Raw genomic sequence first — 12678 nt, forward strand, 5'->3', positions numbered from 1 at the left:
TCCTGATTTTAGGGGATTTTAGAGTATAATACTGGCTGTAGGTTTCTCATATATAGCCTTTTTTGTATTTAGGAAGGTTCCATAGATCACTAATTTTTCCAGAACATTAATCATAAAGGGGTGTTAGATCTTGTCAATTTTTTTCTGCATCTATTGATTTAACCATGTGGTTCTTATCCTTGCTCGTGTTGATGTGATGAAATATGTTAATTTATTTGCATATATTGAACCAGCTTTGCATCTCTGAAATGAACCCTTTTTGATCGTGGTGTATGAGTTTTTGGATGAATTGTTGAGGTCGATTGGCCAAAATTTTGTTGAGAAATTTTGCATCAATGTTCATCAAAGTAATGGGTCTATAGTTCTCTTTCTTTGATGAATCCAAGCCTGGTTTGGGGATGAGGGTTATTATAGTTTCATAGAATGAATTCAGTAGTGAATTTTCTCTTTCAATTTTAATGAAGAGTTGAAGCAATATTGGTGTGAGTTTTGATTTGAAGGCCTTGTAGAATTCTGCTATAAAACCATCTGATCCTTTTCTTAGATGGGAGGCTGCTTATTGCTGTTTCTATTTAAATGCTTGATATGGGCCTGTTAATATGGTTTAATTCATCTTGGTTTAGTTTCCCCATATTGATATTTGCTAGAAAAAGGTCCATTTCTGCCAAGTTCTCAAACTTATGAGCATAAAGGTTTTTTGAAATATTCCCATATAATGTTCTGAATATTGGTTGTTTTTGTGGTAATGTTTCCATTCTCATCTCTGAGTTTATTTATTTGGGTGTGTTCTCATCTTTTTCTGATAAGATTTGCTAAGGTTCTATTTATTTTGTTAATTTTTTCCAAGAACCAAGTCTTTGTTTTGTTGATTCTGTTAATTTAAATTCTGATTTAATTTATTTATTTTAATTAATTTAATTATAATTAATTTATTTTATTTTATTTCTTTCCATTTACTAGATTGGGGTTTATCTTGCTGCTCACTTGCAAGGAGGCTCAGATGTCTCATTAAATTGTTGGTTTCACATCTCTCCAATTCGTTGATGTAGGCACTCAGACCTATACCTTGCCTTTGCTATGTCGGAGAGGAGCTGGTAATTTGTGTGTACATTTTTGTTGAATATCATGAATACTTGAATTTCATGTTTAATCACTTCCATGACCCACTGGTGGTCCAACAGTGTTGTTCAGCCTCCATGTGTTACAGGACTTTCTTTGGTGGATTTTGGTGTTGAGTTCTAATTTTCTTCCGCAGTTGTATGAGAGAATGCAAGGTATAATTTCAGTGTTTCTGAATTTGGACAAGTTAGCTTTGTGACCTAAAATGTGGTCTATTTTGGGAAATGTTCCATATGCTGCTGAGAAAAACCTGTATTCTGATGCTGCTAGGTGATATATTCGGTAGATGTCTGTTAAATCTAGTTGATCTATGCAGTTTTTTAGGTCTGTGGTTTCTCTGTTGAGTTTTTGCCGAGGTGATCTATCTAGTGGGGAGAGTGGTGTGTTAAAGTCCCCAACAATTAATGTCTTTGGATCTATGTGGGATTTGAGGGAAAATAGTTTTTCTTGGATAAACTTGGGTGCTCCGTTGTTCGGAAAATTGATATTTAGAATTGTAATATCCTCCTGAAGGAGGGATCCATGAATTAGTATATACCGAGCTTCCTTATCTCTTCTCATTGATTTTAATTTTAAGTCTATTTTATCTGAAATGAGGCTTGCAACACTTGCCTGTTTATGGGGGCCATTTGCTTGGTAGATTTTGTTCCAGCTTTTCACATTCAAAATATGTTTGTTTTTAGTCGGGCGCTGGTGGCTCACGCCTGTAATCCTGAGATTTGAGGATCGCGGTTCAAAGCCAGCCCGGGCAAGAGAGACCACGAGACTCCTATCTCCAATAAACCACCAGAAAAACGGAAGTGGCGCTGTAGCTCAAGTGGTAGAGCGCTCGCCTTGAGCTGAAGAGCTGAGGGACAGCGCCCAGGCCTGGAGTTCAAGCCCCATGACCGACAAAAAAAAAAAAAAAAAAAAGTGTTTGTTTTTATGGGCAAGATGTGACTCCTGAAGGCAGCAGATAGAAGGATCTTGTTTTTTAATCCAACTGGACAGTCTATGTTGCTTAATTAGAGAGCTCATTCCGTTAATGTTGAGAGATAGGACTAAAAGGTGTTTGGGAGTTCCTGCCATTTTATCCACCTTCATGGGAGCTGTGCCAACTGGGTTCTTCCTATGGTTCTTGGATTCTCAGTTTGGGTGCAGTTTCTTGGCCTTTATTGTGGTCTTGTTGGTTTTCTATGTGTAGGATATCTTTAAGTATCTTTTGTAGGCCTGACTTCGGAGAGATATATTGTTTCAATTTTTCTTTGCTATGGAAGGTTTTTATTTGACCTTCAGTTATGAAGTAGAGTTTAGCTGGTTACAGTATTCTTGGTTGATAGTTGTTTACCTTTACGGCATGGCATACACCATCCCAAGCTCTTCTTGCTTTAGTTCTCTGTGCTGAGAAATCTGAGGTGATTCTAGCTGGTTTCCCTTCATAGGTGATTAATCTTTTCTCCTTGACAGCTTTAAGGATCTTTTCCTTGGTCTGAATTGATCCTTTGCAGATTATATTGTTTTGGTGAGATGTCCTGTTCTGGTCTGGCCTACTTGGACATCTAAAAGCTTCTTGTATCTGAATAGGCCTATCTTTTTGTGTGTTTGGGAAGTTCTCTGCTGTTAATCAAATTTCCTAGACCATTAACTTCTATCTCTATGTGTTCCTCTATAACCATTACCCTCAGATTAGGCCTTCTGATGATGTCTTCCAAATTTTGAATAGATCTGTCATCTTTCTTGGATTTGTCTTGGATGGTTGTATGTTCTTTCTCTATAATACCTGGGCTGTGTTCAATCCCTGAGATTTGATCTTCTGCATGGTCTAACCTATTGTCAAGACTTTCTACTTTGTTTTTTAATTTTTTTCCTTCTAATTGGTCGGTTTTGATGGCTTCAAATTCTGTGTTGGAGCTTCTATAGATCTTCTATGAACTTCTTTACTTCCTTAATTTGGTGTTTAGTGTATATTCTCAAATCACTTAGTTGATAGGTTATGCTTTCCTTGGACTCCCATTCCTTCTGTTGGGTTCCATTCAGCATTCCCTTTGTGGTCTCCCTGATTTCTTTCAGCTCTCTGTTTATGGATTCCATGAATGCCTCTATTGATCTTAGTCTAAACTCATCAGGATTTCTCAGTTCCTATATTTGTCTTCGATTAGCTACCCCATGTTCACACAATTCTTGTAGTTCCCTTTGAGTGTTCTCAGCCTGCTTATATCGTTCCTTACTTTCTCTTCATCTGTTCTCAGAATTCCTATCTATCTCTTTGTCCAATCTCAACCTTCTCACGCAATTCCTATCTATCTCTTTGATATCAACCTGCTCAGGCAATTCCTATTTTTCTCTTTAAGTGTTCTCAATCTGCTCATGAAATTCTTGTATCAATCTTTGAGTGGCTTCCTCAAGCTCATGACACACATGTATTGATCTTTTTTTGCCTTCTGTCTATCCTTATCATGCTCACACTGAGACCTTTGCATGTTTTCACTCTATTCATTTACCCTGTTTACCTGAAGTGTTTGTAGAGCTTTCTGGGAACTCACCTCTGGATTATTTATTATTTGTTCTGTCCCCTAATTGTCATGAATGGGAGTTGACATCCCCAGACTTGCCATTTTTCGTGTGTTTTTCTGGTTTGTTCTGCCTATTTGGCATGAGGGTAACACCAGTTTTGTGCTAGAACACTATTGTTAGGTATGCATCAACCAAAATCCGTAGTTGCACAGTCAAAAGTCTGCAGATAAAATCTAGTTCAAGAGATACAATCTATTCAACATAAAACAACTATGTCTTATTTGCCTAAGAACAGCAAAGAAGCATTTTGCAACCAGAAAGGATTAGGCTTAGGGAGAATGTGGGGGAAAAAGGATTAGAGGGATGTGAGAAGGTGAGGGAGAGTGGACTTAACCAAGTCCTGATCTCAAAGAGGGAAATGGATTGGAAAGAATGATAGCAGAGAAAGAAAAAAAGAAAAAAAGAAAAAGAAAAGAATTAATAAATAATCAGAAGAGAGGAAAAATATTATATTAATCTCCAATTCCTCCCTTTGGCCTTCAATATTCCAATTAATTTTCAAAACAATCATGTACAATGTTAGTTTATTTTTTCCTTTTTAATTAGATATTAAGCAAGTGTTTTTGCAGTAAAAAGAGATGACAGTGGTATGAGAACTCTGGTATGAGCACCTTCTCCCTAACAAGTAATGCTCTATGGACTGTAAATATGGAAGCCACATTAAAATTCTCTACACACTCCTCTCCTTCTCTCTCTCTTTCTCTCTCTCTCTCTCTCTCTTTCTCTCTATCTCTTACACACACACACACACACACACTCACACACACACACACACACACACATACACACAGACACACACAGCTGCCACCCAGACACATCAGAGATCAGTTGCATTCATCTGTAATGATTATTGATTGATGTTTGCTCCATTGCTTTATTTTGGCTTAAGATCTTGCCTGGACCTTTATCTTTCCCAGAGATCAAGTCCCTAGTTCTTAGTTTACTGTGGGTCTGAGTATTCATAATATGTTTCTGGCTGCTTCAGGCCAATTAACAATACCCTAAATACTGTATCCTCAAACTTGATATTCAAGTCAAACTCCATGAATTTATACTACTGTTCCAAAATACTAAAGTTTATTGGATCTAGGAACCAAGAAAGTGCCCACCTTGATACTTTAGTAGCAATTGACATCATGAAAGTAGAAGAATAAAATGTAGAATACTGGATGTGTATTACAGATAGAAAATCATCATCTATAGGCTCATTTATTGGAAAATTGTCATCCTATATTGAAAGCACAATTTACATATTCAGTTTTCCACTTACTTTTCTTACCTATCACTTCTGATCACAAATACTTTCATGAATTTTTTTGAATTTAATTTAATTTTATTTTTTTGTGAACATACTGTACAGAGGGGTTACAATTACATGGGCAGTATAATGCGTACATTTCTTATCAAGTGTTGCAGCCTCCTCCTTTGTTTACCCTTCACATCCCTTCCCAGCCTCCTCCCCACCTCCCCCAACCAAACCTTCCTCCCTCCCCCCCAACCGCACCACCTTTCATGAATTTTTATAGTATCTGAATAAATCGCATGATATGCATGTACTTATCCTCTAAAGGAAAGACAGTCTGCTTTTGCATCTTTCATTCTATATGACAAACCCTTATTTTTTGTTTCACTGTTTGCTGAATAAATCTATTCCTGGAAACAGGATATTCACATCATTTCCATTTTTAAAATTTGAAATATATTATAAACTTTGTTGTGACTAGTCATTTTCTAAAAATGAGTGATATTCATGAACACCAATATTTTGGTGCCAGAAAGTAAATTGAGACTTTATGTGGTATGATAGTACTTGTGTCTAATTGACTTAACCATTAGATTATTCATGTATAGACAGGTGAATTGTGCTTTTAATGCAAATCCCCAAGGATTTACATTAAAGTCATAAGTGGGGTTTTGTTTTCATGTTCCATAAGTTACATTTATTTCAATAAAAGTACTAGAAATACATGTTTGCTGGAGCAATATAAAAGATGAGAAAAATTGTAAAGAGAATCGATTTATTGATTAAAACAGAAAAGAGTAAAATAGTCTGGTTTCTTGCTTGAGACTGCATAAATTTTATATGAATACAGCTCAAGATGAGAGTTAGAGATAAATTCATATTAATATTATGGAGATTTCTATCACAATATAAGCAATATAGGTATTTTAAGGAATTGGTCATTCAAAGCCCTGGACACCTAATGGATGAAGAATGGTATTGAAAATAGCAGAGGAAAACAATTCAACATGCAGATATTATGATTTTATAATACTAATATGAAAGACATGGAGCTTTTGCCTTTCTGAAGAAGAAAGTTTAGCCAGTAATTTCAATGTTAAGCATCAGTTGCAATGAGTCTAAAGTCTTTTCCTCCAAGATATCCAAGAGTACTATACTCATCCTCTGAACAGTAAGTAATTATTTTAATTAGCTTTGTTTAATTTTAATTTACTTGTAGCAAATAGGTTATAATGTCTGCTCTCTTACTTTCAGTGTACTAATATACACTTGTTGTACCTGGACTCGAGACCCCCTGAAGACCACCAGAGATCACGACCAATGCAAATAACAAAGAAGTCGTTTATTTGCAAATTCGATGTTGGTCCTCCACACACTCAGTAACCAGTGACACTAAGAGGCCCTGAGCATAGAATCAGCACCGTTTTTATACTATTGAATAAACAACTTTAAGGAAGTTTTACATGAGAAATTACATGATTGGTTAATATTTTAAGCAAACTAAGCTATACATATGTGATTGGCTAATATCATTATTGACGGGTTATTGACGGGAATTCTCTGGCCACTGGGTCACCATGTCCTGCATGGCCACCTAGTGATTGGTCAATGCATCTGGAGAAAATTTTTGTGGCTTTCCCAAAGATTATTTATATCTCAATTGTCCGGAAATTGTTTTTTCTTTTTGTGTCATTTCTTGGTCAAACCCATGGTTCTTTTAATAATTCATACCTCACAAGATGGTTGCTAGCTTGTACTGTGCGGCGCGCGCCTTCTCGACCAGCAAGGAAGAACGAACACCACACCAGGAGTCTTCTCAGATCAAGCTTTATTGGAGAGCCTTTTAGTTGATGGGAGAGCTTGAGCGCGAGAGACCGTGCACCCAAAACATGGCCACTTATATAGGGAATAGGAACACGGGTCTTTCTATCATTGGTCATCTGCCTTTCACCGTCACCAGGTGCCACGGGATTGGCTGGGGACCCTACGTGGCTCGCGCATGCGCAAAGCCCAGGACCCACCGTCCCGCCAAGCACCGCCTGAAATGGAGTGGTTACCTCAAAGCTGCAAGGGAGTGGGCGCCATCTTGTAATGGCGTTTACCCTGGCTCCCTACAGTACTGGAGTTACTTAGGCCTTCTTTGTGCCTCTTTAAGCTTTAGGCTCTTCATTTCTCCCTTTCTAATAGGCACCTTAATGGCCAATCATGGTCCTTATGGACCTGCACTATGTCTTTGTCAGGAATTAGTTGATATTGTGTTCTTAATACCATCATCTGCATGGTGTTACACGTTGCTTAACAAACATCACTAGTCGATTTACAATGCAAGGCCCTACTGTGAACACAAGTACCAGAATGATAATGGGGCCCAACAGAGTGGATATTAAGGTGGTTATCCAAGGGGAATAATTAACCATGATTCAAACCATCCTTCTTGTTATTCTCTTTCTCTTTTTCGTTTTGCTAGTGCCTCTCTTACTTTAGCTAAAGATTCTTTTACAACTCCGGAATGATTAGTGTAGAAGCAGCATTCTTCCCCGAGGGCAGGACATAGACCTTCTTGTTGTAAGAAAATTAAGTGCAGCCCCTATCTGTTTTGCAACACTACCTCAGCTAAGGAGTCCTGTGATTTTTGAAGGTAGCCTATAGAGCTTTCCAGGTTTTTGTTTTCCTCATCTATAACAGCATGAAGACTAGTGTAAGATGTTCTCTGAGTAATTAGGGATGCCACCCCAGTTCCTAGTCCAGCTAAGCTTACTAGGGCCCCGTTGTTACTGCTGTTATTATTTCTCTTTTAGGTTTTCTGGGCCAATAGCTTGCTTCAGACATCTTTATCATCATGTCTACATGAGAATGGTAGAGCAGTCGAAGGATATGTTGTACCATGACACAAACACTGTTAGTCCTAAAATACTTCTAAGTGGACACAGGAAGTTAGGCCAGTTGAACATGCACACCAAGCATCTTGGGGAGGTAATAGATATCCGTCCTCTGGAATCCATTCTTGGGTCTGATTACATAAGTGAGTAAAGTTAGTTTGTACTTGTCCCACACATAACCCTTGTCCTATAACTGTCTGTAGAGTAAGTTTTGCTTCCTTTTGTTCCCACTTACATGATTTAGTTTTTTTGAGCATTTGTTAAATTCTGTACCACTGCAATACCCACATAAAATGGAGGTCTCATATCATAACACATCCAAGAAGAACTTGTAATATCAGGACGGATCTGATTGATCACATTGTAAGTTTGAACCAACAGCTGCCATAGGGAATCCTCTGGCAAGGAGATGTTCTCCCTAAGGGGGTCTCCCTTTTTCGGAGGAGATGGGGTCACTACAACCCAGGGCTCTTTCTTGTTGTCTACTTTGGGTTTTACAGCAGAGACTGGTTTTAAAACTGTGTTGGTCCCATCGCTGAAGGGGAATAACTGGCTGTGGTAAATGCCATCATGTGTCTCTCCCCTGTACAATCTTTGTCCCCAATTCTTTCCTAATTCCCATCATAGGGCTTGTTTGCCCTTGTCTATGAAACAAAATTCCAATCTGGCATCAGAATCCTGGAAGACCCTAATTTGTTTTGTACAGGCAGTCCATTAAAGTGGATGGCTGCACATTCTGGTTTGGTAAACATAACAAGGTCTCCTCCCATTCCTTTCCATTTTTCTGAGGTACTTGTTTTACAGTCCCAGCTCTTATAGTAAAAGTCCTCTTGTCCTCCAAATTTCCTAGTGCTTTTTTTCCCTGGGCATATATACTAGTGTCTCCATCTACATTTCATAAGCCTAGGTCCTTCCCATACTCCATCAGCAAACTGACACAAGTTAAATGTGAGCTTGTCTGGGAACCATAATGATGATCCCTCTTTCATGGCCAAAGGGACAAATTTACCCGTTACCTGATTACTAACAATCCAAGTCCAATTTATGTGTGGGGGGATTGCCTGCACTTACTACTATGCTAATACAATTTCCAAGTAAGTTATACATCAATAACCAATTCGTGACTAAGTCTTTTTACAACTGAATTTGAGCTTTAAAGGATTGTTTTGGAGTGTGAGACTTGTTAATCTGATTCCACAACGAGATCCACTATGGGATTTTCAGGCTTCGCATGTGATTGGTGGATCCAGGTAGCAATGCCGTCGACTTTGAGGGCTGCTGTCGGTGTCGTGAAGATGACCACATAAGGTCCTTTCTACCTCGGCTCCAGGTTTTCCGCTCAGTGTCTTTTCACCAGGACCCCGTCACCGGGGCAGAAGTGATATTGGGATTGGTGGAGGGCCCGACTTGTATAGCACCCTCAGTCTGGGCCAGACATCAAGGTGGGCCCTCTGTAGGGCCCTGAGGGAGAACAAAAGTTCAGAGTCATCATCTTTTCTAAGCAACTGTGTGACAAGTTAGGAATTGTGGAAGAGGCACTCCAAATACAATTTCATAAGGGGAAAGACCAATTTTAAAAGGGGAGTTGCATACCCTGTATAAGGCAAAGGGAAGGAGAGTTACTCAGTCTCCATGGTCAATTTGGTCAGGGACTCTTTTAGAGTTGTATGCAACATTTCCATCTTTCCTGAACTTTGGGGTCTATAAGCGCAATACAATTTCCATTCTGTCCGAAGAGCACTTGCAATTCCCTAACTTACCTTGGACATGAAAGCTGGTCCATTATCTGATCCTATCATAATAAGGTAGCCAAAACTGGGAAAGATCATTTCTAGTAACTTCTTAGCCACTACATGTGCAGTTTCGTGCTTTGTAGTAAAGGATTCTACCCATCTATGCAAACTAACAGATATTTATATCCATACTTGCCAAGTTAGAAGTCCACCTCCCAGTAAGTTCCTGGTCTATCTCCTCTGATTTGACTGCCTGTTTCTGTTTGGTTCTTCCTTGCATTTGTCAGTTGACATGCCTTACAGTCCCTGACAATCTGTTCTATTTTAGCATGGTTATTTTTGATCCAAAGTCCAGTATTTCTCACAAGATCTTGCAGCTTCCTTGCACCCATGTGGGTGCTTCAATGCAACTTAAGCAGTACTTTACTTCCTAACTGCTCTGGTAAGATAATGTTGCTCCTAAAATCTCTCCACCAACCATTTAGGCATTGTGCCATCTGCAGTTGATCAAACCATTTCAAGTCCTCTGTGGTGTATATTGGAGTATCCTGAAGAGTTCTTGTACCAGGGTCTGGGTTTTAATCATAATTATAGAGTGGCTTTGTAATGCCACCTCCTGGGCTATTCTGCAGGCCAAGGTATTGCCTTTACTCACAGCATCTTTAGGTTTTTGATGTCTAGGGCAATGAACAATGGCTAACTTAGGCAGCCAAAGAGCAGTAATTAAAGCCAAGATTCCATCTTTATTTTTGATGGTTTTTCTTTCAGATGTCAGTAATCATCTTTCTTTGTAAATAGCTCTGTGTACATGAGCCATTGCAAATGCATACGGACTGTCAGTGTACACAGTTAGCATTTTGTCCTTTCCCAGTGTTAGAGCTTGGGTCAGGGCTATTAACTTGACTCTCTGGGTTGATATGGCTACTGGTAGAGTTTCAGCCCAGACCACATCAGTCTCAGTCACTACTGCCACTCCCACATAATTCTCCCTGATGAATAAAGCTGCTTTCATCTGTAAACCACACGAGTTCAGCATGCAGCAATGGCTGGACCCTTAAGTCCTCTTGGATGTTATGGACTTGTGCCAGGATTTCTGAGCAGTTATGTAGTGGCATGTTTAGATCCTGATCTGGTAGGATGGAGAGCCGAGAGAGCCTGGAAATTGATTCTGAGAGGGTTGAGTAGCATTCCTTGGTAATGGGTTAGTTGGGTATTGCTGAGTCACTGATCTGGTGGTTGCTTTAACACACCCTCAATAGTGTGCGGGGTGGTCACATACAGTTCTTGTCCCATGGTTAATTTATCTGTGTATTTTACCATCAAAGCAGTAGCCGCTATAATTCTCAGACATGGTGTCCATCCTACTGTTATTGAATCTAATTTCTTTAACAAGTAGGCTACTGGTTTTCTTCATGGGCGCAAATATTGGGTTAGGACTCTTTTTGCTATTCCATTATGTTCATCCACATATAAATAAAAGGGTTTACTGGCATTAGGGAGTTCCAACACTGGGGCTTATAATAAGGCAGTATTTATCTGTTCAAAGGCTCATTCAGCTTCCTCTGTCCATTGAAACAGTTGCTTCTCCTCGTAAAGAGGTTTAGCCAGCTCTGCAATCCCTTGGATTCACAGATGGCAAAAGGTGGCAGAACCCAAAAACACACTTACTTGGTGCTGTGACTGTAGTGTTGGAATTTTGAAGGACAGTTTATTTTCTGTCTTTGGTGAAACATCGCTGCCCCCATTTCAATAAATAGCCCAGGTAAGTTACCTCTGATTTGCAGGTTTACGCTTTCGTGACCCATGCTCATTAACCAAGGTTTCCCAATATCTGGGGTAAATCTTCTGTTCCGTGGATGAATTCTCTTTCAGTTGCACCAGCAGTTAATAAGTCACCCACATATTCCAACAAAGTCAGACCAGGGTGGCTTCTCCTAAACTCACCCAAGTCCTCATGCAGAGCTTCGTCAAAGAGTGTTGGTGAGTTTTTGAATCCTTGAATGAGTCTTGTCCAGATCCATTGACACCTCCTTTGACATCTGTCCACTCAAAGGCAAAGGGAACTTGATTTTTGAGCACCAAGGGTAGGCTGAAAAAGGCATCTTTTAAATCTAATACAATGTACCACTGCCTATATTGAGGCAGGGTGTTCAGGAGAGTGTAGGTGTTCGGTATGGTAGGGTTATTGTCCATTACCCTTTTATGGACTTCCCTGAAGTCCTGTACTGGCTTATATTCATTAGATTTGGGCTTGCAGACTGGTAGCAGGGGAGTGTACCACTCTGACTGGCAGGGTTGCAATACACCCAGGTCTAGCAGATGCCTAATGTGGGGTGTAATTCCCCCTGTGCCTCCATGGACATAGGGTACTGTCAAACTCTAACTGGGTCCACCCCTGATTTTACTTTGATGAAGAGAGGTGGTCTATGTTTCGCTATTCCACTCCTCCAGTCTCTGCCCAAGCTTCTGGATACCTTTCCAGCCAATAGGTGATTTCTTGGTCAGGAGTCTAGGGTGGTTGGAGCAACCAGTCCTCATCTTCCAGGCCCTGAGTCAATACTTGTATTGGTCTTCCTTGAGCATCCTCCACCTGGGGACCTTCTGGATATAAGTTAATCTGTGCCCTGACATTGATTAACAAGTCTCTTCCCAATAAGGGATAAGGGCTTTCTGGAATAACGAAGAATGAGTGGGACACTCATCCCATCCCCAGGTCCACTGTTCTTTCGGTGGTCCATGAGTATTGTTTAATTCCCATTACTTCTTGCACCCAAGAGGTTTTTTGTTGTTATTTGGGTTTTTTTAACTGTATTTTTTTGTCTTTTCTTTTTGGTACTGGGGATCGAACCCAGGACGTTGTACTTGCTAGGCAAGCGCTTTGCCACTGAGCTACATCCTAGCCCAACACCTAAGAAATTTTATTTGATGCTTTTCCTTAGGGCTTTATTAAAGCAGAGTACTGGATCCCAGTATCCACTAGAAATTTTACTGGAGTCCCATCCACTCTCAGTGCTACCCTGGGTTCAGGGAGGGGAATTGAACCTTATCATCTTTATTCATTATTAGCAGTACTGTTAGCCATTAGTGTCGAGATTCTATGGGGCTGCCACTGCTTTGTTCAGTTTCCCTTTCTTAGCTCATTCTTTGACCT

This window comes from Dipodomys merriami, unplaced genomic scaffold (genome assembly GCF_024711535.1).
Source record: "Dipodomys merriami isolate MVZ:Mamm:240054 unplaced genomic scaffold, mDipMer1.0.p SCAF_141, whole genome shotgun sequence".
NCBI lineage: Eukaryota > Metazoa > Chordata > Mammalia > Rodentia > Heteromyidae > Dipodomys > Dipodomys merriami.